Source organism: Pseudorca crassidens, chromosome 17 (genome assembly GCF_039906515.1).
Source record: "Pseudorca crassidens isolate mPseCra1 chromosome 17, mPseCra1.hap1, whole genome shotgun sequence".
In the NCBI taxonomy this organism is placed as follows: Eukaryota; Metazoa; Chordata; class Mammalia; order Artiodactyla; family Delphinidae; genus Pseudorca; species Pseudorca crassidens.
Genome location: NC_090312.1, coordinates 82,388,968 through 82,411,956, shown reverse-complemented (window position 1 = coordinate 82,411,956; position 22,989 = coordinate 82,388,968). Strand labels below are relative to the sequence as shown.

The following is a 22,989-nucleotide window of genomic DNA, read 5'->3' as shown; positions in this document are numbered from 1 at the left end:
AAATGAAAATAAATAAGGAGACACAAGCTTTAAATGATACATTAAACAAGATGGACTTAATTGATATTTATAGGACATTCCATCCAAAAGCAACAGAATACACATTTTTCTCAAGTGCTCATGGAACATTCTCCAGAATAGATCATATCTTGGGTCACAAATCAAGCCTTGGTAAATTTAAGAAAATTGAAATGGTATCAAGTATTTTTTCCGACCACAATGCTATGAGACTAGATATCAATTACAGGAAAAGATCTGTAAAAAATACAAACACATGGAGGCTAAACAATACACTACTTAATAACGAAGTGATCACTGAAGAAATCAAAGAGGAAATAAAAAAAAACCTAGAAACAAATGACAATGGAGACACGATGACCCAAAATCTATAGGATGCAGCAAAAGCAGTTCTAAGAGGGAAGTTTATAGCAATACAATCCTACCTCAAGAAACAGGAAACATCTCGAATAAACAACCTAACCTTGCACCTAAAGTGATTAGAAAAAGAAGAACAAAAAACCCCCAAAGTTAGCAGAAGGAAAGAAATCATAAAAATCAGATCAGAAATAAATGAAAAAGAAATGAAGGAAATGATAGCAAAGATCAATAAAACTAAAAGCTGGTTCTTTGAGAAGATAAACAAAATTGATAAACCATTAGCCAGGCTCATCAAGAAAAAAAGGGAGAAGACTCAAATCAATAGAATTAGAAATGAAAAAGGAGAAGTAACAACTGACAGTGCAGAAATACAAAGGATCATGAGAGATTACTACAAGCAACTCTATGCCAATAAAATGGACAACCTGGAAGAAACGGACAAATTCTTAGAAATGCACAACCTGCCAAGACTGAATCAGGAAGAAATAGAAAATATGAACAGACCAATCACAAGCACTGAAATTGAAACTGTGATTAAAAATCTTCCAACAAACAAATGCCCAGAACCAGATGGCTTCACAGGAGAATTCTATCAAACATTTAGAGAAGAGTTAACACTTATCCTTCTCAAACTCCTCCAAAATATAGCAGAGGGAGGAACACTCCCAAACTCATTCTACAAGGCCACCATCACCCTGATACCAAAACCAGACAAGGACGTCACAAAGAAAGAAAACTACAGGCCAATATCACTGATGAACATAGATGCAAAAATCCTCAAAAAATACTAGCAAACAGAATCCAACAGCACATTAAACGGATCATACACCATGATCAAGTGGGGTTTATTCCAGGAATGCAAGGATTCTTCAATATACGCAAATCAATCAACGTGATACACCATATTAACAAATTCAAGGAGAAAAACCGTATGATCATTTCAATAGATGCAGAGAAAGCTTTTGACAAAATTCAACACCCATTTATGATAAAAACCCTGCAGAAAGTAGGCATAGAGGGAACTTTCCTCAACATAATAAAGGCCATATATGACAAACCCACAACCTACATTGTCCTCAATGGTGACAAACTGAAAGCATTTCCACTAAGATCAGGAACAAGACAAGGTTGCCCACTGTCACCACTCTTATTCAACATAGTTTTGGAAGTTTTAGCCACAGCAATCAGAGAAGAAAAGGAAATAAAAGGTATCCAAATCAGAAAAGAAGAAGTAAAGCTGTCACTGTTTGCAGATGACATGATACTATACATAGAGAATCCTAAAGATGCTGCCAGAAAACTACTAGAGCTAATCAATGAATTTGGTAAAGTAGCAGGATACAAAATTAATGCACAGAAATCTCTGGCATTCCTATACACTAATGATGACAAATCTGAAAGTGAAATCAAGAAAACACTCCCATTTACCATTGCAACAAAAAGAATAAAATATATAGGAATAAACCTACCTAAGGAGACAAACGACCTGTATGCAGAAAATTATGAGACACGGATGAAAGAAATTAAAGATGATACAAATAGATGGAGAGATATACCATATTCTTGGATTGGAAGAATCAACATTGTGAAAATGACTCTACTACCCAAAGCAATCTACAGATTCAATGCAATCCCTATCAAACTACCACTGGCATTTTTCACAGAACTAGAACAAAAACTTTCACAATTTGTATGGAAACACAAAAGACCCCAAATAGCCAAAGCAATCTTGAGAACGAAAAACGAAGCTGGAGGAATCAGGCTCCCTGACTTCAGACTATATTACAAAGCTACAGTAATCAAGACAGTATGGTATTGGCACAAAAACAGAAAGATAGATCAATGGAACAGGATAGAAAGCCCAGAGATAAACCCACACACATATGGTCACCTTATCTTTGATAAAGGAAGCAGGAATGTAGAGTGGAGAAAGGACAGCCTCTTCAAGAAGTGGTGCTGGGGGCTCCCCTGGTGGCGCAATGGTTGAGTGTCTGCCTGATGATGCGGGGACGCAGGTTCGTGCCCCGGTCCGGGAGGATCCCACGTGCCGCGGAGCGGCTGGGCCCGTGAGCCATGGCTGCTGAGCCTGCGCGTCCGGAGCCTGTGCTCTGCAACGGGAGAGGCCACAGCAGTGAGAGGCCCGTGTACCACAAAAAAAAAAAAAAAAAAAAGTGGTGCTGGGAAAACTGGACAGATACATGTAAAAGTATGAGATTAGATCACTCCCTAACACCATACACAAAAGTAAGCTCAAAATAGATTAAAGACCTTAATGTAAGGCCAGAAACTATCAAGCTCTTAGAGGAAAACATAGGCAGAACACTCTATGACATAAATCACAGCAAGATCCTTTTTGACCCCCCTCCTAGAGAAATGGAAATATAAACAAAAATAAACAAATGGGACCTAATGAAACTTCAAAGCTTTTGCACAGCAAAGGAAACCATAAACAAGACCAAAAGACAGCCCTCAGAATGGGAGAAAATATTTGCAAATGAAGCAACTGACAAACGATTAATCTCCAAAATTTACAAGCAGCTCATGCAGCGCAATAACAAAAAAACAAACAACCCAATCCAAAAATGGGCAGAAGACCTAAATAGACATTTCTCCAAAGAAGATATACAGACTGCCAACAAACACATGAAAGAATGCTCAACATCATTAATCATTAGAGAAACACAAATCAAAACTACAATGAGATATCATCTCACACCAGTCAGAATGGCCATCATCAAAAAATCTAAACACAATAAATGCTGGAGAGGGTGTGGAGAAAAGGGAACACTCTTGCACTGCTGATGGGAATGTAAATTGATACAGCCACTGTGGAGAACAGTATGGAGGTTCCTTTAAAAACTACAAATAGAACTACCATATGACCCAGCAATCCCCCTACTGAGAATATACCCTGAGAAAACCATAATTCAAAAAGAGTCATGTACCAAAATGTTCATTGCAGCTCTGTTTACAATAGCCCAGAGATGGAAACAACCTAAGTGTCCATCATCGGATGAATGGATAAAGAAGATGTGGCACATATATATACAATGGAATATTAGCCATAAAAAGAAACGAAATTGAGCTATTTGTAATGAGCTAGATAGACCTAGAGTCTGTCATACAGAGTGAAGTAAGTCAGAAAGAGAAAGACAAATACTGTATGCTAACACATATATATGGAATTTAAGGGAAAAAATGTCATGAAGGACCTAGGGGTAAGACAGGAATAAAGACACAGACCTACTAGAGAACAGACTTGAGGATATGGCAAGGGGGAAGGGTAAGCTGTGACAAAGCAAGAGAAAGGCATGGACATGTATACACTACCAAACGTAAGGTAGATAGCTAGTGGGAAGCAGCCGCATAGCACAGAGAGATCAGCTCGGTGCTTTGTGACCGCCTGGAGGGGTGGGATAGGGAGGGTGGGAGGGAGGGAGACGCAAGAGGGAAGAGCTATGGGAACATATGTATATGTATAACTGATTCACTGTGTTATAAAGCAGAAACTAGCACACCATTGTAAAGCAATTATACTCCAATAAAGATGTAAAAAATAAATAAACCCTAAAAATTTTACTCAAATCCCATGCTGTTCTATCAAAGTGCAGTGTGTGTGTCTGTGTGTGCGCGCACGCGTGTGCGCGTGCAGATGTGTGCTGTGCACAGGTGAAGTGAAGGCCTAGGACAGGGAAAAGATGAGTCTTCTTAAAGCACTGTGAGTTTAATTCTTTAAATTCCAAATTAACTGCAAAGAGATGAAAAACCAGCTTTGGCTACGTGGGGCTGAATAGGGAAGAGTGGGCATAACACAGGAAGTAAAAGCATTTGTGATTTGCTTTGATTTTCAAATCTTCATTTTACAGAACACCATAACCAATGGCCATATTTGAAGACAGATTCTATATTTAAGTAAGTAATCACTCTCATTGAATTGTTCCCAGTGTGTTATTTTCAGACCTGAACTGTCTGATCTGACTGCTTAATAGTGTGAAGACCGACTCCACTCTTTTAATTACAGACTAAAACTCCACTATGGACCCCAAACCGCCCTCTTGACCCCACATATTGATCAAGTTGAATGAGAGTCATATTTCTTCCTCCTGACCTTCCAGGTAATTAACAATACGAAGGTCACACAGTTTGTGTGTTGGAGAAGCCAAATAAATGCTATTTGAAGTGCAAACACCATAACTCAGGTAGTGTCCCTTCATTTCTAGACTCTAACTCAGAAAGTGTGTTTCCAGTTCACATTTACACCCAAGTGTACCATCCAGGAATCAGTGTGAGCGCAGGTCCATGTGCCCGATGCACGGCGAGGACAAACAAACCGGAACGTCAGGGTTTGGAGCATAGAAAGGTTTATTGCAAGGCCAAACAAAGAGACGAGGTGGCTCACGCCCCAAAAAGCCCCGAGCTCCCCGAAGGGTTTCGGCAAAGCACATTTAAAAGCCAGGTGAGGGAGGGGGTGTCGCAGGGTACGAGATCAGCTTGTGCACAATTCTCTGATTGGCTGATGGTGAGGTCGCAGGGCGGTGTCACAGCCTTTAACATTATCAGTCCTTAGGCTCCAGGAGGCCTGGGGCTGTGTGCTCAAGGTCGTCAAGTAATTAACGTCTTCCATTTGCTGGGGGGTTTTGACATCTGTAAAGCAACTCAGGAAATGTGCATCAGGTACTGTTATCCGGGTACTTGAGAGAGGAGCTCCAGCAGAAGGGGTCTGTCCCTGGAAGCCCCCATAGGGTCCTGCTTGGTTAGAAGAGTGAGTAATTTGTAGTGTTTGGGAGGAAAAAAAGACACAATATATTAAGAATATAACTCTGCAGGTTCTGCCTAGACATTTTTCTCAAAACATGATTTATTATAGAGAATATAACATCTCTTGAGTAAAATAGAAGTAGGTGATACGGAAAACAAATAGAGCAGGAAAAGTCTCTGTTCTCGAGACAAGCCTTCATTCTTTCAGGTCACGTGTGCTATCTTGACTCAAACCATCCAGGTCAAAGTTGGCATGGTCTCGTCCTGGTTGTCAAAGCCAACTGGAAGTCAAAAGTATATAAAAGTCCAGCTAGTGAGGAACCCCTGAGCAGGTCCTACTTGCCAGGCACCGGAATAAAGACTGAGAATGTCAAGTAGGAGCCAGTCAGCATCTCTCCTCTTGACTCAGTGCTCGGAGTAGAGACAGACCCCAAGGTGGGAACTGATAAGAGGCTTCAACGGTGTGAACAGAGGGCTATGAACACACAACAGAGAGAGATCAAGTTTACCAGGTGGTCCAGGAAGCCTTCATTTGAGGTGGACCTTGAAAGGAGTTTGCAGGGCCTGAAAGAGGAGCTCAAACCATGTTCAAAGCCAAGGCTGTGAACACGGGGCGCGTCCGGGAAGAGCAAATGCTGGTCAGTGTAGTGGCAGCCCTCCTGGTCTTTTGCAGAACCTCCAGGAGCGCCAAAGCTGGGCCAGGATGCTTGGGCCAGATTATTCTAGAGCTGCTCCCACTGGAGTCTGATGGGCTTAGCATTTGGGTACAATCCCATGCTGGACGGCAGCTGAGCTGTTCTCAGAGAGGGAACAATGAAAATGCTTTGTAGTCGAACAGTCTTTTTTAACTTTTAAAAACTGCTTTTAAATCCATGTTCTCTGTCTAGCAAGTATCTAGGGTGGCTGAGCTGAGTTCTTGATTTGTGTTCATTAAAACAAATGAAGGAGAGAAAAGGCAAATTGTCTGTATCACTCAGGTAAAAGAATCTTTATGCTATTTCCTGCAAAGTGTAGGCAAGAGATTATTTGGTGGTTTAAATTGCTCTATTACCACCTCCAAGAAATGCATCTCTGTCTTCCACGTACCCCTGCTCAGTAGATCTGTCCTACTTCCAACCACCCCTGACTGGGATCCCTGGCCTCCACCTACTCACAAGTTCTCATACATGTACATGCTCCCTAGTGAATGGACACGACTTTTAAAAAAACTTTGTGCATTTCAGAATGTATGAGAAATAAGTATTTTATCCAAGTCTCTGTGAAGTGTGTGTTTTAAATGCCTTAAGAACTCCTATAATAAATACAACAACTGCAAAGCTTTGACACTTGAAAGCAACCAGACCGGACTTCCCTGGTGGCGCAGTGATTAAGAATCCGCCTGCCAATGCAGGGGACGTGGGCTCGAGCCCTGGTCTGGATGATTCCACATGCCGCGGAGCAACTAAGCCCATGCACCACAACTACTGAGCCTGCGCTCTAGAGGCCGCGAGCCACAACTATTGAGCCTGTGTGCCGCAACTACTGAAGCCCGGGCGCCTAAAGCCCATGCTCCGCAACAAGAGAAGCCACCGCAATGAGAAGCCCGCGCACTGCAACCAAGAGTAGCCCCCGCTCGCCGCAACTAGAGAAAGCCCGCGCGCAGCAGCGAAGACCCAACGCAGCCATAAATAAATAAACAAACAAACAAATAAAAGCAACCAGACCTCCCCTGGCTGAATTAACAAAAACCAAGACTTTACCCTTCCTCTGAGACAGTGAAGTCTGATTATTTAGCACACCTTAAAAACAGTTTTTCCTCACTACTGTAGCATGTTTCCCATGAAAGAGACAGTATCTTTCTTCATCTTATGGACCTGCTCGTGATTTCTATGAATCTCCCAATTAAACAAAACAGACCCATTAAAAAGCCATCCCCCTGCTACCTTCTAAGACGGGGAAAGCATCTTTCCAACAGTGTTGCCATTTCTTACTTTACAGATGTCCCCATAACATTCACGTGGCAGCTAATTCCAACAGTTTACACATATACATCCATAGTTCATATTGTAAAATATTTTAAGGCACAAGGTATTTTGTACATGCTTCCACGTACATGTAAGACATCTAACAGAGGGCCGTGAGTCTGTCTCCATTTTCTCATCCACTTACCCATCCTTGAGTGTTTCTGCCTCCAGTCTGGCCTCGCTGGCATCTTTTCCCTGGTGAGTAGATCTCCATTTTTTTATTGTAACGCAAGAGAATAAACAAGGGTTGGTCTTTGGCAAGAATGATGCCAAGATGCTAAAACGACAACTTAAACTGAAAATCAAATTTGTTTTACTGTAATGACACCACTTACTTTCCAAAAGCAACAGAACAGAAGGCATTTCCATCAGCCTCTTGGCAACCAGGTCGGAGACACTATTCCATCACTCTTTAGCAGAAAAGAAGAAAAGCGATTTAAGGATTAAAAAAGAGCACAGGGCTTCCCTGGTGGCACAGTGGATGAGAGTCCGCCTGCCGATGCAGGGGACACGGGTTCGTGCCCCGGTCCGGGAAGATCCCACATGCCGCGGAGCGGCTGGGCCCGTGAGCCATGGCCGCTGAGCCTGCGCGTCCGGAGCCTGTGCTCCGCAACGGGAGAGGCCACAGCAGTGAGAGGCCCGCGTACCGCAAAAAAAAAAAAAAAAAGAAAGAAAAAAAACCTATGTCTTCTTCAGGAACCCTACTGAATCTTTGAAGTAACTCATAAGGATCTTAACTGGCTGCGAATTTCTGAATTATTTCTCTGCTACACTGTGTTCCATGACGTTCTTCTTGCTGCTCTAATGGAAGCTATTTTCCCCAATGGGCTTTAATGTCTCTAGTCTAGTTCAAAGCCAGTAAAATTGATCTTTTAGAAAGACATTCCTAATATGGCAGTAAATAAGATATTAAAGCAATGTTAAGCTCATTTTTTTATGTTACAGTGTTTATGAGCAAATGGTTTGAAGTCTGTTTGCAGTATAAACTGTAATTTTAAATGGCCCCCAAATTAGTAAAAATGCTAGTCTGCCCTCAGCTCCTTGCTTTTCCCCATTTACTAACATTCTGGAATAAGCTTTGTATAGTTTATTTTTTTTAAAAAAAAAAAAAGCCAGGGATGTGCAAATATCACCCTAGAATTACAAAAAAATGGTTTCAAAAGGTTAAACAATTCACCACCAGTATCAGTAAACACAACTGCTAGATGAGAGAAGAATATCTGAACGAAAGAAGAGGTATTGAATTATGTGGTTTCAAGAGGCTCTTAACAATAAAAGATTTGAAATTATTATTTATGATACACCTTAGTTAGCCAGAATCCAGTCTTTCAATAATTCCAGACCCATGCCAACTCTACCATACTTAGAGAATTTTTTTCAATAGCAAAATTTGAAATAAAAACTGGTTTTCACCTAATCCTAAGATAGGCATATATTTCAACTAACCAGAAATACTATGCTGGTTAATTGCCCTTCCTACTAACAGCAACTCTGAACTCCTTTAAGATGAGTAACTGTAGTAACAAAAGTGGGTTTGATGATGACTTAGGCACTTACTAAGGCCTCAGTAAGGATTTGTTGAATGAGTAAAAGTTAGAAGAAAAACATCCTGAAAATAGAAAGGTATGCTCAGTTCAATTAGTATTTGAAAATTTTAGAACGTGCAAAATCAAGAATAGACAAGAGGGTCTTCCCTGGTGGCGCAGTGGTTGAGAGTCTGCCTGCAGATGCAGGGGACGTGGGTTTGTGCCCCAGTCCAGGAGGATCCCACATGCCGCGGAGTGGCTGGGCCCGTGAGCCATGGCCGCTGAGCCTGCGCGTCCAGAGTCTGTGCTCCGCAATGGGAGAGGCCACAACAGAGAGGCCCCCACCGAAAAAAAAAAAAAGAAATAAAGAATAGACAAGAGAAAGGAGGAGCAGCAGAGGAAGGCACAGCACCCAGGAAGGACTGGTAAAGCAGACAGCAGCAAAATGCAGTTATAAGAGGGCTTTCACATAATAAAGGATACGCTCCATCAGGCAGACAAGAGAGTCAGGAAACAAAACATGACAGAAAAACTGGTCGAAATTCTGGAAGAAATCCGCAGATTTAAGCATAATCACTAGTGGTAAGGAGAATTTAACTGCTTCGCCACCAGTTCATTAATCAGGCTTTCGCTGAAGTTGCTTCTCCCGATGTCTAGCAGTTAGAGGAATGAGGTCACGTGGCTGGTGCTGAGAGAGAAAGCTATCCAGAAAACATTGCAATATTGAGAGAGAAAAAATTCGTACAGCATAATACAATGCAGTTTATTTTTAAATGCACTGGAATAATTTAAATAAGTTCACAGGAATGTTTGGAATGATATGCATTGATCGGTTAACTTCTGAGGCAAAACATGGTACTGCCAAGGGCAAGAGAAGGGTATGATGAAGAGAGGTCTCACTCCTCACAAACTGTATTTTCTGTGCTGGTCACTATATTTACAAGCAGATTGCTTTACTCTATTACTTGTGTAAAATGTAATGAAGATATTTTTAAATATCATACACACACACACAAAGAATTAACAAACTCTAACTCAAAATTTTCAGGTAGTAGCAGGATATAAAAAAGAGTAAAATAAAAAAGTTAATATTTCCAGTACTGTTACTTTAAAACATGAATCAGATAAATAAAAATATGTGTGTTTCCATTTTTTAAGATAAAAGTAATTATAGACATTTTGGAAATTAGGAGAAAACTGTTTATTGTGTTAGCATGATAGAATTATCAGTTACCCATCTAAAGCTTTTTTTTTCCCCTCCAATACTTTCCCAGTAATATTTTATATACTTTTACTAAAACTGTAACAAAAATGTAGCATGCTTTTTCACTTTACACAAGAATCCTTATAAGCATCGTGTTTAAGAATCAGATTATATCCCACTCCTGACACCAAAAAAAAAAAAAAGAATCAGATTATATTCCATCATAAGAATGAACCATATTTGCTTAATTATTCCTCGACTTCTGAGAATTTTGAAAATTTCTTACTTTACTCTTAGGGAACTGGAAACTTTTCTGTGTATAACATTTCGCACACTTTGGATTACTCCCTCAGGGCAAATTCCCAGCCATAGAATTAGTATAATAAATGGGCATGAATATTTTAATGACTCAATATAAATTGCAAAGAGTGGTATCACTTTCCAATACACCTCACACAGTGCTCTCCAAGGGATCCAGGAAGTGGTTACCAATATGCAAATACTTGATGTGTTGTCGCTACATTGAAGTGTATCTTTTAAACTTTTGTTACATTTTTCTCCTTAGTCATTCTTTACATACAAGAATGCCTTTGATTTTTATATATTAATCTATCACTTTATTCACGTTTCATTTTTTTAATTTTCAAGTGATTCCTTTGATGTTTTAGTCATAAAAATTTAAATATGCTTTTAACTACAAAGTGGTCAGTTTTCTTCCTCGCCAATATTTATATACTTATTTCTGTTCATGTCTTATTATAGAAAACAGAACATCCAAGCTAATGTTTAAAAAACAGTGATGATACCAACCCTTCTTAATTTGATGCTAATTTTAGTGGTCTCTACAGACGCAGCATTGCATTTAATCTTGGCTTTGTGTAAGAAGCCGTACTACTATTCTGACTGTCTGTTATCTGTCTCAGGATGGGTGTTGAGTTTTAGAAGTTAATGTCTCCATGTTTATGGACACAAACCCACGTTTCATTTATATTGAATCATCATTACGTTACTGAACAAACCTGGGTCTGCTGACCCGATGCACCGCAAAGCCAATCTACTGATGCCAGATTGTGGGGAAGGAAAGTACAGCATCTATTGCAAGGCACTAAACAAGGATCACTGCAGCTAATGCTCAAAAGACCCAAAACTCCTCAATGGCTTTTAGGGAAGGGGTTTTAAAGCCAAGGAGAGGGACAGGGTCTCAGGGTGCATGATCAACTCATGGACATTATTCTGATTGGTTGGTAGTGAGGTCAATTATCAGTCTTCATTTGACTTGACATATCAGTAATGTTCAATACATTTAGCCACTCTCTCCTTGAAACACATCTTCACCTGGCACCCAGGACATGACTATTTCTTATTTCTTAACCTGTCTCTGCTTCCTTTGCTGGATTCCTTCTCATCTTCCAGATCCTGAGAAGTTTAGCGCTTCAAAATTCCAACCTCCCCTCTGGTCTGCCCAATCCACCTATATGCTGACTACTCCCAATTTCCTATCTTTAGCCCTGAACCCTCCTCTTAGCCAAATTAACGAAGGCACTTCAAATGTAACATTATAAAATCAGATTATTTTCCCTCCAAAATTTGTTTGTACCATGTTTTTGTCATATTAGTATATGAATCCCCATTCTTACAGTTACTCAAAGCTAAAAACACAGGAGTCACCCTTACCTCGCCTTTAGAAATGTATCCGAATCTGATTACTAACCACCACCTACACTGCTACTATTCTGGTCCAAACCATAGTTTTATGTTACCTTCACCATTACAGCAGCCTGTTGAATTTTAATTCCCACTCTTGTACGGTCTACTATGTAGCAGCAAAAATGTTCCTTTTAGAACGTAAATCATATCACATCGCTCCACTGCCTGAAATTATTGCTCAAGTAAAAACCAAAATCTTTAAAACAACCTGTGAGACTCTATCATCTGTACCAACCTCACCCACCACATCCGCTCTGATCTCATTTCCTTCCAAGACTTTCTTTGTCTTTTCATCCCAGGCCCACCGGCCTCTTCTCTTTCCCAAAACAAGCATGCTTACGATATACATATGGTTCATTTCATCTGGACCTCTACCAAAATCTCACGTTATCCTGGGGGACAACTCTGTATCTTAAAAATTATACCCTATTTTTGTCACTCTCTACTTCTCTTAGATTTCTTCAGTTTTTTTCAAAATAGCATAAACCACTACCTAATAACTTATTCATATGTTTACTTGCTAATTATGTGGGGAAACAACACACATACAGACACTCAGACACATAAACCTCAACAGAGCAGGGACTTTGTTATTTTATTTACTGACTTATCCCAAATAATTAGATAAGATCCTGGCCCCAGGTAGACCCACCATAAGTATTTGTTGAATGAATGAATGAAGCCAATTTCTTCATGAAGCATTGACTGAATTTCTGTTAGGTATCAAACACTGCCCTAAGCATGATAATACCTTTAAATTTTTTCTAACAATTCTAGCCATCTAAAAATTAAATACACTTATCTGTATTTTAGTTATGAAGTTATGAGAGATTAAGGACTTGCTTAAGGTTACATAGTTAGTAACAGAATTGGATTTCAGTCTTTTAATTTCAAGCTTTTATCTCTATTACCCCCGTTATCAATAATGTTGGGTGCCTTGGATAACCACAGAATAGAATCCATGGAGACAGGATTAAAAGCCAGACACCACTGAGAACCATTCTAAGTAGCTCTCAGCATCTAGTTTTATAATCTTTTGTCAAATTACAAGGGCCAGTATTCAGACTAGAATATTGAACTTCTGCAGGAAATGTGTTCTTCTCATGTGTAGAGCTAGGAAGCAGCATCCTTTCCATCAGAGGAATGGGCTGACGGTCAGTCTAAGCACCTGGGATTTCCACACACTTTTGTCACATTTATTGGACTAATAGATTTGAAGAATGGTTTAAAGCAAAATTAGTGGTGCAAAAAAAATCTCTGCCTACAGTCACATGATTTGTCCCAATTATGCATTTTCTAATTAGGAAATAAAGGTGTCTATAATTTGCTCCAGATGAAATTTGTTCGTTCCTGTTCAATCCTACTTCAGCAGCTGGACTTCCAGGGCCACCAAAGAGAGTATATTGTTCTAAGGAAAGATATTTTCTTACACCGCACACAAGTAAGTCTTAAACAATCCAATCCTAAAGAATAGTTTTGCTAAAACTCATCCTCTTGTGACCTTAGCTTAGAGGTTGTTCAAGAAAAGGCCCAGTGAGTGCAGAACAGTAGGAAACGGTCAATTTTCCCTCACTTCAGGGCCGAGTCTGGAAAATCAAGTCTGTATTTGGACTTGATGTTGGAACACTCTGAACACGTAACTTTAATATAAACCTATGGCAAAGATTATGCATTTCATGTTCTTAAAAGAGATTATAAACCACATGTTTTGTTTTTATTAGAAGCATTCCTTGTTTCTGGAAGAGTCTGGAGGTACGTAAGGCCACAGTGGTTTTAAGAAGAGTTTAGGAAAAAGACAAAATCCACTAAAAGTAGGGAGAGAAGATCATGAGACAGCACTACACAAACTGCAGAAGCACCAAAACAGCATTTCTCCTTCTATTTCAGTGTGTAACTGTGAAGTGTCTGGGAAAACGCAACCCTGTAAATGAAATGTATGACATTTGCTTAACCAGGAGTGGCTTAAACTGAGCAAGATTAAAGTTTAAAGAAGATTTTGTTTCATCTCATTATAATGAAGTGAAGAAAATAAAAAGACTAGGGATAAACTTGAATCTCTGATTAGTAAGGGGATAGTTTTGTTCATATTATTTTGATGTACAGTAAAAGTAAAATTTAGCTAAATTTGTATTGCTCATCAACTGATTATTGTTAGTTTGGATTTCCCAGATTTTATTTCATGAGCTCATTTTTCTTTCCATGGACCCTAGAATAGCTAACTAACCTTGCATGAATGATAGTAGGGTAAATTATATAACAAGTAAAGATGAAACACAGGTGAGACTAAACTAGCCCATGACTAGACATCGATCAGAATACTTTTGAAGAAAAAAAGCAGAAACAAATGTCATGGAAAGACTAAGAAGGGACTGAAATCTACTAGGAACATCAGAATCACAAATGTGTGTGATTTTCTTGTTAGAGTGGAATAGAACAATATTTGCTAGTGAATGAAATAGGTAAAATTTTCATCTCATGTTGATTTCCTATCACAATCTGCATGGAACTTTTCTCCCACCAAGATAAAACCCTTTACCAAAAAAATATAGAATAATCTCATTTAGTTTCATGTCTCCTATCCCTGCTTCCCTCTATCCTTTCATTCACAGAAACTCATGCACTATTGTGTGGAGAAATTTGGTAAAAAAATATTTAAAATAAAATTAGAGGTAAAATTTTAAAAAGGGTCTGCAACATATATACTGCTAATACCCTTAATAGATAAAAAAAAAAAAAACTTCTACAAAACAATAAAAGTACAAAAAAAATCCCCCCCAAATGGACAAAAAACAAGAACAGATAACTCAAAAATAAAAAAATACTAAGTCCCTTTAAATATGTGATAAAGTCAAGTTCAAAAATGAGATGACATTTTTGCCTATTACATTGGCAAAGATAATTCCCGTTCTCAAGAGAGAAATTCGGTGCTATAACTCTTAAAATTTGTATAGCATTCCATTTCCAGAAACTTATGCTAAGGGAATATTCATGCATATATTCAAAGATTAAGCTGTCAGAATGTTCTTTGCATTATTTGAAATGACAAAAGATTAATATTGAGTTAAACATCCAACTATAGAATACTTGGCAAAAATTATAAAGCATCAGTATAACAGGATCTTATAAAGTCACTAAAAAGGCCAGAGAAGATTATTTAATGATTAAAAAAAATCAATTCCATTTTATCAAGCAGAAAACTAGATTGCTAAATACTATAGTGAATAATCCCTGATTAAATAAAATACATAAGTATTTTCTAAAGTTTCTACAATGAATGTTGATTCCCTACTAGTAAGAAAAATAGGCTTACAATTAGGCAAAGTTTAGATGTAATACTATGTGAACAGAGCAGAAATTCAGTGTCTTCTTCTCACTTTCCCTCCCAATATAAACACCGAAAACTTCACTTGCACTTGTTGTTATAAAATTGTATTTCTGTATTTCACCTCTGTATTATTCTCTCTTCTCACTAATGATCTCTGTACATATATATATTATAATACAAACTTGAAGTAAGCCTTTAGGGAAGGAGGGCCAGTTATTTTAACTTATCACTTAGAATAGCTTCTCACAAAAATAAGTACTAAATTAATTTTTTGCTTCTATGACGTAAATCACTAAACAAGGACGGGGAATGCTAAGCCCCTTAAAATTAATGTCCTCAAATTAACTTTTTCTCAAACAAGCTGCCTTCTGACCATAAAAACACCATCTGCCCTTCATCAGAAACCCTCAGAAATTTAATCATCTTCACTGCAGACTTCCCACTCTCCCCCATGTAATTGGTTACCTCATCCACCCATGTCACTCTCAGTGTCCCTTCCTGCCCATCCCCACTGCCACTGCCTTATTCTAAGCCCTCATCCCCTCAATTCTGGATCTTCCGGATTGTCTCATAGCTGCCCTTCCTAACTCTGGGATATGTCCATGTAAATCCAACCTCCTTGCTACTGTCAGCCTACTCTTTCATAAATATCCCTTTAACCAAGTCACTTCTTTGCTTTATAACCTTAAAGAGTATTTCCTCCAAATGAAAGCTAGCATCATACTAAACCACTGTTTGTTTCATGAGCTCTTTTTTTGTTTGTTTCACCACTGCCCACTTTAATTTCTAAATTCCCCAATATATGCCTTTCCTCTGGTCCAACTATATTCTGTCCACACGTAAATGCACCATGTTCATTTATACTTCTGGGCTTTCTCTGAGGTGACTTGTTTCACGGGTAATACCTTTCTTCCTCCCGAGCCATTTCCCAAATCGTACCCATCTATCCAGCCTCAGCTTGTCACAGTTTCTGTACGTCTTCTTTAATATCCCCTGTAGATCTCTTCCTTCTTCAAACGCTTCTAGCACCCGAAGTCTGGATCACAAAATTTAGTGTGTACGAGTCCTGACGTTACTTGGGCTTTGTTTCACGCTTGCGCTTCTCCCCGTATTACACAACACCTCCTGGTAGCCTGTCTTACACCCAGTAGTTTGCTCCGCCCACCCCTCCCCTAAATTGCCCCTCCCGCCAGCACTGGTAACCACTAGTTTGTTCTCTGTACAGTGAGTCTTGCTTGCCATTGGCTTTTGGAAACAAGGTAGCAACCTGCAATCTGCGGGCAGGTTGGAAGTGCAGAGCAAGCCCCACCAGAAGAAGGCCCCGGGCGGCTCCTTCGCCTGCCAGCAGCTTCTTTTGTGTCCTTCGCCAATAAAACGGTCCAGGTCAGGGCTCAGCAATCTTTCCCATTAAAAAAGGACAGAAAATTAGTGTATCATGTTTTTGCCAAACCAGCGTCTGTTACCATGGAAACCTACAAGACTCTGAAGTTAGTAGCAGAAAACCCTGGGTCTGGATCCACTTTGCCTTCAGTGTCACCTGGTGTCATCACGGGGTCTGGATGTGTCTGGGCCACTGGGCCCTGGTTGTTGTTAGAAACGATTCGTGACTTTTATACTGGGATCTGGAAAAATCCGCATCACATTTGTTTAGGCTGAATGCTCCGCACGCGTGGCGCTAACAGAACGTGCATGGGAAGAGGGCGCCAGGTGGGGAGGATCTCCCACCGCGGGAAGGGTGAGCAGCCAGGCCGCGCCCCACCCCGGACGCTGAGGTGTGGGCGTTCTTCTCCCATCGCAGCGCCGTGGAGCAGGAAAGCAGGGTGCTGGGAGGGGGCTCCGGACCCGTTCGTTCTGCGGACAGCTGTGGGCCGGGGCCTGAGCCGGGCCGTGAGCGCTCAGAGGCGGACAAACAGCTTCGCCCTCACCCGAGTGAATGGGAGGCGGCATTTGAAAGGAGTGGCAAGAACGTAGGTGGGTCCGTGCCGGGAAGGACAGGCCACGCGCAGGCGCCCCAGGACGGATGTGGACGTGAAGCAGGCCGCTGAGTGCAGTGGAGCAGAGCCAGTGCGGGGGGGGGGGGGGGGGGGGGGGTTGGGGGGGGAGGGAGCCGGCCAAGGAGATGGGCTGTCACCGGGAATGGTCACCTTGCCACACACCTGCGTGACCTTGAGCCGGGGGCCCGCCCCTCCCACCTCCGAGACTTACAAGAAGGAGAAACAAGAGCCCAACGAGCTTCCGGCCGTGGCACAAGCTCCGCGCCTGGCAGGGCTCATGGCTTAGCCCTGGCACCTGCCTTCGCAGAACGCAGGCGGGCCCCAAAGTGCCCTCCGGCTCCAAGATCCGGTGCATCCGTACACAAAGCTGGTTCTTCACTCTGCACACGTATCACACAAAACAGTTTAAACAGTAGCATGCACTGACACTCTTAAAGAAAGCAAGACAGAAGTGGAGAGGGAAAACTCTGTTTATTTCCAGAGACCGTTGTGGTAAGTCACAGACAGAGGATGACACGCATCTGAAAGCCGCAGCCCAGGAGCAGCCGGGATGTGAAGGGAACTTGGGTCTGGGCTTCGCTGGGCCACTCGGTCACCTGGGACTTCAGCAAGTCCCTGTGCCCTGCTGGGCTGCAGCTTCCGCCCTGGGATCGTTTTCACACTTGTAGACTCTAGCCACGGAACAATTTTTATTATGAAGAAAATTCGAAGCATGGTTTCTACTAAACGCACATCACCTCCACACTACGTCAAAACATCCCGCGTCAAAGCATGGTCAAGTGGGGCATCTGTATGCTCTGTTCTGTTTCAGCTGCTCTCAGTATGGTTTCTTCATCCCTCTTTATCCCCTCATCTTATTACTGCTGCTGTTCCCTCCTCTAAGCTCTCTTCCAGGGAGAGTCTATCCACTTCCACAGATGAGGCCCCAGATTGTACCTCCCCCCCTTCTAATGGCTTTCCAACAACTCGATGTTCCCAGGGCGCTCCGCACACGCACCTCTGCCCTCCAGGTGTCTACCCGCTCTCACACTCCCTCTAATCCTCGACCCCAGTCTCTCCCCATCGCTCCCTACCACTGCCTCGTCCACAGTCTCGCCATCTCTCTCCTGGGTCTGTCAGTACCTTTCCTGCTGGTCTTCCCACCCCCAGCTCCTCCCTGCCCTAAATCCATCCTCCACACTACTGCCGGGATGATTTTTCAAAAGAAAAATGTGATGATCGTTACACCTCTGCTTAAAATCTTTCAATGGCTAACCGTGGCCTAGAAGATCAAATCTAACTTCCAGCTTAACGTACAAGGAATTTCTCATCTCATCTCAACCCACCGACATCTCTGGCCTCATTCTTGATGACGCCCTTTTCAAAGTCTCAGCTTCAAGGAATTCTCACTGCCCCGGAACTGCCCAGGCTTCACCCGCATTCGAGGTGCCGCTACACTAATCACACTGCATTAACTACCCATCAATCCCCACCTCCAAGTTCTTACCTTCTCGTCGACAGAGAGCATTGTGTTACTCACATTTGTACCTCCCGGGTCTGTAATAGCATCCTCTGTGTGGCAATCCCTCCGTGAACGTTAATTAAACGAAGCGGAAAAAATCAATTATTTGCTTCTGAGCCTTGAAAGAAGAGGAAAGTGGTATCTTGGAAAAGGACCTTGAACAGAAAAGGTATCATCACTGTCTCAGTAAACTCTAACTTATATTTCCATTAAGACACCAACACAAGTAATAACACTTTATTATTCCTATACAAGGCAGCTAGTAATTTGACCATAGGTAGCCTAGACATGTTCAAGGTCCCACTGTCCCTGCCAGACTTTGTTCCGTATTTTCCCTGATTAACATAAAGTAAACTTCTCCAGAGCATAATCACTTAGATGCTCTAAACACAGTGCCTGATTTTTTTCAGTCCACTAAGATATTATTTAGAACTTTTCCATTGCTGAGTATTTCTCAGGCCCTGAGAAACACAGTGCTGCTTCCAAAAGGCACTGACATTCTCAGGATTTCCCTGTGAGCTGGGATAACTTGGTTATGTACAATCGACCAAGAACAGGTTGGGCTTTAAATTTTCCATCACTGGCGGAATTTCCTCTGTTCAAGTTGACCCCAAAGTTTAATTTAGATTGTGCAGAAAGAACGTGTTGATCGACTGGCCATTCCATCAGGTGCGACTCACCAGGTGACATCAGTTAAACCTGCAGCTGTCCGGAGCAGATTATGGTGCATTGAACTGACCTTATTAAACAGGAAGAACAACTAGAATGTGAAATCAAATCCAAGGTGCTTCTGAGGGAAGACAGGAACACAAATCCTACAAATGAATATTTCAGCACAGCACGGATGGTCATTTAATTCGAAGACTCTGGTTTGCCAGAGAAAGTCAGCGAGCGGAACGCGCAGCTGATCAATCTTAATGCGACTCTAATGGCTAAAGCGATCCTGAGGGGTGTCGTGTGCAGACTGAAAAAACAAGCACAATGACACAGCGGTTCTCAAAAGGCCTGCAGACAACTGCAACTGGATAGAGAAGGAAAAGGGAAAAGAAAATCCAGTTGCAAGAGCTGATCTAAAAATTAGGTTTAGAAAGTGTATTTTTTCAGTAAAAAGGGCCCATATCCTATTATAAATCCTGACAAGCTCAACTGCTTTAGAAAAGTGTCAAAGCAGGTGATAAGGCAGCTTGGCAGGATGGGAGTGGGCAGGACACGGGGGGCTGTCCGGCACCGTGGTGCTGAGGGGAGGACTGAGCGCGGCCCAGAGCTCGGTGGGGCACCCAGGAGGGCAGAGACGCCCAAAAGCCAAGTGTTCAAACACTCGGCAGGTCAAAACCCAAGCAGGCAAGTATGGAGGGTTACGAAGAGTGGCTGGGGTGAGGGAGAGGCCGCCGGCCCTGGAGGGCTAGCACAGCAGCTGGCGGAGAAGGAGGGAGGCGTCGGAGGGCTGCTTCTTTCCTAGCAGGGGCCAGCGATGCAGCGGGTGGGGGGCAGCCCAGCCCCACTTCAGGAGGAAGAAGCCAGGGCAGGGCAGGGAGGAGACCGAGAATTTGGGAACTGAGACACACCCGGGAGCGCTAATAACTTCTCGGATATCCAAGCCCGGTTGGGGATTTCAATCAATCAGCACCTTTTGATCGATGACTCCCCAAACTATGTCCTCAGCCCTGCACAGCTCCCTGAGTTTCAGACTCACCTACCCACCGGCACCTTGACAGTCCCACCGGGAACGTCTCAGCCTCCTCTAGACCATGATGTATCGGAACAGAACGCTCTGTTCTCCGCCCCACCCGACCTGCTGTGGCCCCAGTCTTCCTGGTCCCGTAAATCACATCACCGTCTGCCCAGCTGCTGAGCGAGGAGCCCTGCTCGCTGCTCTCTTCCTGTCACCTATCGCCACTCCAGCCCGCCAGCACGTGCTGCCAGCGCCGCCTCCGAGTGCATCCCCAACCCTCCCACTGCTCTCCGCTCCCCATCGCTGTCGCCCGGTCCAGGCCGCCGCTACCCTGGCCTCCGAACCATCTCCCTGCTCCCACCTCTGCCCCCAAATCATTCTTCCACGGCAAACCCAGCCAGACCGATATTTCACGAGTGCGGATGAGACCATGTTCCTCTCCTGCCTCACCCCACCAGTAACTTTCCTTTATCCCAACCACCACATCCACTAGGCCTGTCTCACCTCCCAAGTCCCAGTCTTAATGCTTGCAGTGCCCTCTTTCTGGAATGTTCTCTCTAGACCAAAAGTTTCCAAAACACGTCCCCAGCCGGCAGCAATCGCCCCTCCTGGGAACTTGTCAGCAACGCAGCACATGCTGGGGTCCCACCCCAGCCCTACTGAGTCAGAAACCCAGCAACCTTGAGCCACAGCCCCAGGCGAGACAGCTGCTCCAGGCCAACACGGGGGGCCTGGTCCTCGGGTTCATTCAGATGCCCCCCCTCGGAGAGTCACATCACCTCTCCCTCCCTCCCTTCCTCTCACGCTGTTTCATTTCATTCAGAGCACTGGCGTTACTGTGAAACTGTTCTAACTGTTTTACATGTTCGTGTCTGGTCCCCCATCTCCCCACCTCCCACCTAGAATACAGGCACACAGGGACTCTGTTCACGGTCGTGCCCTGCGTACCTAGAGGGACTCGGTAACTCCACAAGCACAGATGGAATGTGTGCAATCCAGGGGGAGGGCCCTAAGCCACAAGATGCGCACCGTCACACTCTCCTCCCTGAGACAGCCGGCCCCGGAATGACCTGGAGGGTAAGACACGGGGCTCCAGGTCCACCCCAGAGCTCCTGAGCAGTAGGCCCAGGGTTGCTTCCCTGACAGCCCCCAAGTGAGGCCGACCCTGCTGACCCGGGACCAGGTTGAACATCACAGCTCTTTCTGAAACCACCACAGAGTTGCTGACCCCCAGGGATTCCTCCTTACCTCACGGCACACGTCTGCTTCCCAGATCTCACAGTCCCCCGGCCCCGTCCTGACCGGGCCAGACAGGCAGCCTGGGGCAGGACCCACAGGAAACTCAGGAGGGGCTGCAGTGTGCTGAGGGTGACCCACCCGGCATGGCTGGTCCCTGAGGCAGAAGGATTGGACGTCACCTGGGGAAAGAGGAATTCTACTGAAGAACTGAGCTGGGGTTCGGCTGAAAGGAACTTTCCGATCCAGTTCAGAGGTTTGGTTGGTAAGGAAAGGGGAGGCTTGGGAAAACAGTAAGCATCAGATCTGGGTTTTGAAAGATCATTTCAAGGAATAATATGGGCCACGGATTGCAAGGAGGAGAAAGCAAATGCAAACTTTTAGAGCAGTCTCTGTATAGGAAATATTCAAACACATGACATCTGTTTGGGAAGTCTGGGTTTTATTCACCAAATTTGTTTAAAGCTGTGTGAGCACGCACTGCATTTTAATCTGATGAAACAAAGGATGTAGATCAACTCAATACTGGTTTCCTTTCTGCTGGAAAATGTCCTTAAGAACCCAGTGATGTCTGTCGGAGCCCAGGGGCAGGTCACAGATGTGCAAGCACATCTCCTGAAATGGGCTCATCTCAAAAGATTGGCTTTGTTTATTTAAGGCTTTCAGCACCAGCAAGTATTCACCGAAAGAGGCCACAGGAAACAGGAGAGGCAAACTCCCAGGGATCGGGATTTTGACTCTTTGCAAAATGTAGAAAATTCATTGTAAGGTGGAATGAAAATCATACAACAAATGTTATCCAAACTCCACAAAGGCCTGAATGATGCAAAAATACAGGGAGAAAAAGGGGTAATGGAGGAAGAGGTAAAGGGTAAAGGAGAGGCGGAAAGAGTGATTGTGTGTCTTCTTAAAAACACAGACACTTTCATTATAAATAAAACCATAAATAGGTGTATGCAATTTTTAATTGTTTGTATTAATTCTGGCAGTCCTGCAAGTTCTTCTTGTTTCACTGACATGGTTAGAAGTCTTCACACACTGCATCCCATTGCTTTCGTCCTAGGTGAGCCCAGGACCCGCGGGAGAGGGGAGCCCAGGTCTTGGGCTGAGCGCGGGCCCCGTCGGTGGGCACTGGAGCTTCACCCGGTGTGGAGAGAGAGGTCCAGCTTGCAGCACCGCTGGGCGTTTTCATGGGATCACATGCTCACACATCACTTTTCATGACGGCATAGCACTTAACAAGTCCCATGTTATTTGCTGACCTAGAACGGTGAGCTTTCTTAGGGCAGGGATGGGAGCCTTGATTTCTGTATCCCCAGGTACAGTACACAGTAGGCACCCAACAAATACTTGATGAACAGGTAAAGGAATTTTTCTGACAGTGTCTCAGATACATCATTGCAAACCTAACTTAAAAATCATTGTTCAGGGACTTCCCTGGCGGTCCAGTGGTTAAGACTCTGCGCTTCCACTGCAAGAGGAATCCTGGTCGGGGAAATAAGATCACCCATACCACGAGGCGTCGCCAAAAGATTTTTAAAGTAAAAAAAAATTATTTTTTTAATTCATAAATAAAATGAAATTTTAAAAAATCATTGTTCAGACCTGTCAGTGGCTACTCAGGGATTCCACAGGAATCAGGTTTCACTGTATCGATCAATCTGTTTTATATATTTATAAATGTT

The 22,989-nt window shown here is 43.0% G+C and overlaps 1 protein-coding gene and 1 long non-coding RNA gene across 3 annotated transcripts in view; both read right to left on the bottom strand.

The window, feature by feature from the left end:
* Positions 1 to 4,722: 4,722 nt before the first annotated feature.
* LOC137210451 (uncharacterized) lies at positions 4,723 to 16,975 on the bottom strand. Of its 2 annotated transcripts, XR_010936529.1 has the most exons (3): positions 9,149 to 16,630; positions 7,285 to 7,549; positions 4,723 to 5,929 (listed from the first exon to the last, which is right to left on the bottom strand). It is a non-coding gene; the product is annotated as an uncharacterized lncRNA (long non-coding RNA). The 2 variants fall into 2 exon arrangements; XR_010936528.1 differs by having other exon boundaries at positions 7,285 to 16,975.
* Positions 16,976 to 17,297: 322 nt separating this feature from the next.
* The window catches only part of LOC137210455 (uncharacterized), a 70,319-nt gene continuing 64,627 nt past the window's right edge, over positions 17,298 to 22,989 (bottom strand). Inside the window, exon 18 of the mRNA XM_067712342.1 lies at positions 17,298 to 21,486. The gene's annotated coding sequence lies outside the window, so the exon portion shown is untranslated. The remainder of the gene's footprint in view (positions 21,487 to 22,989) is intronic.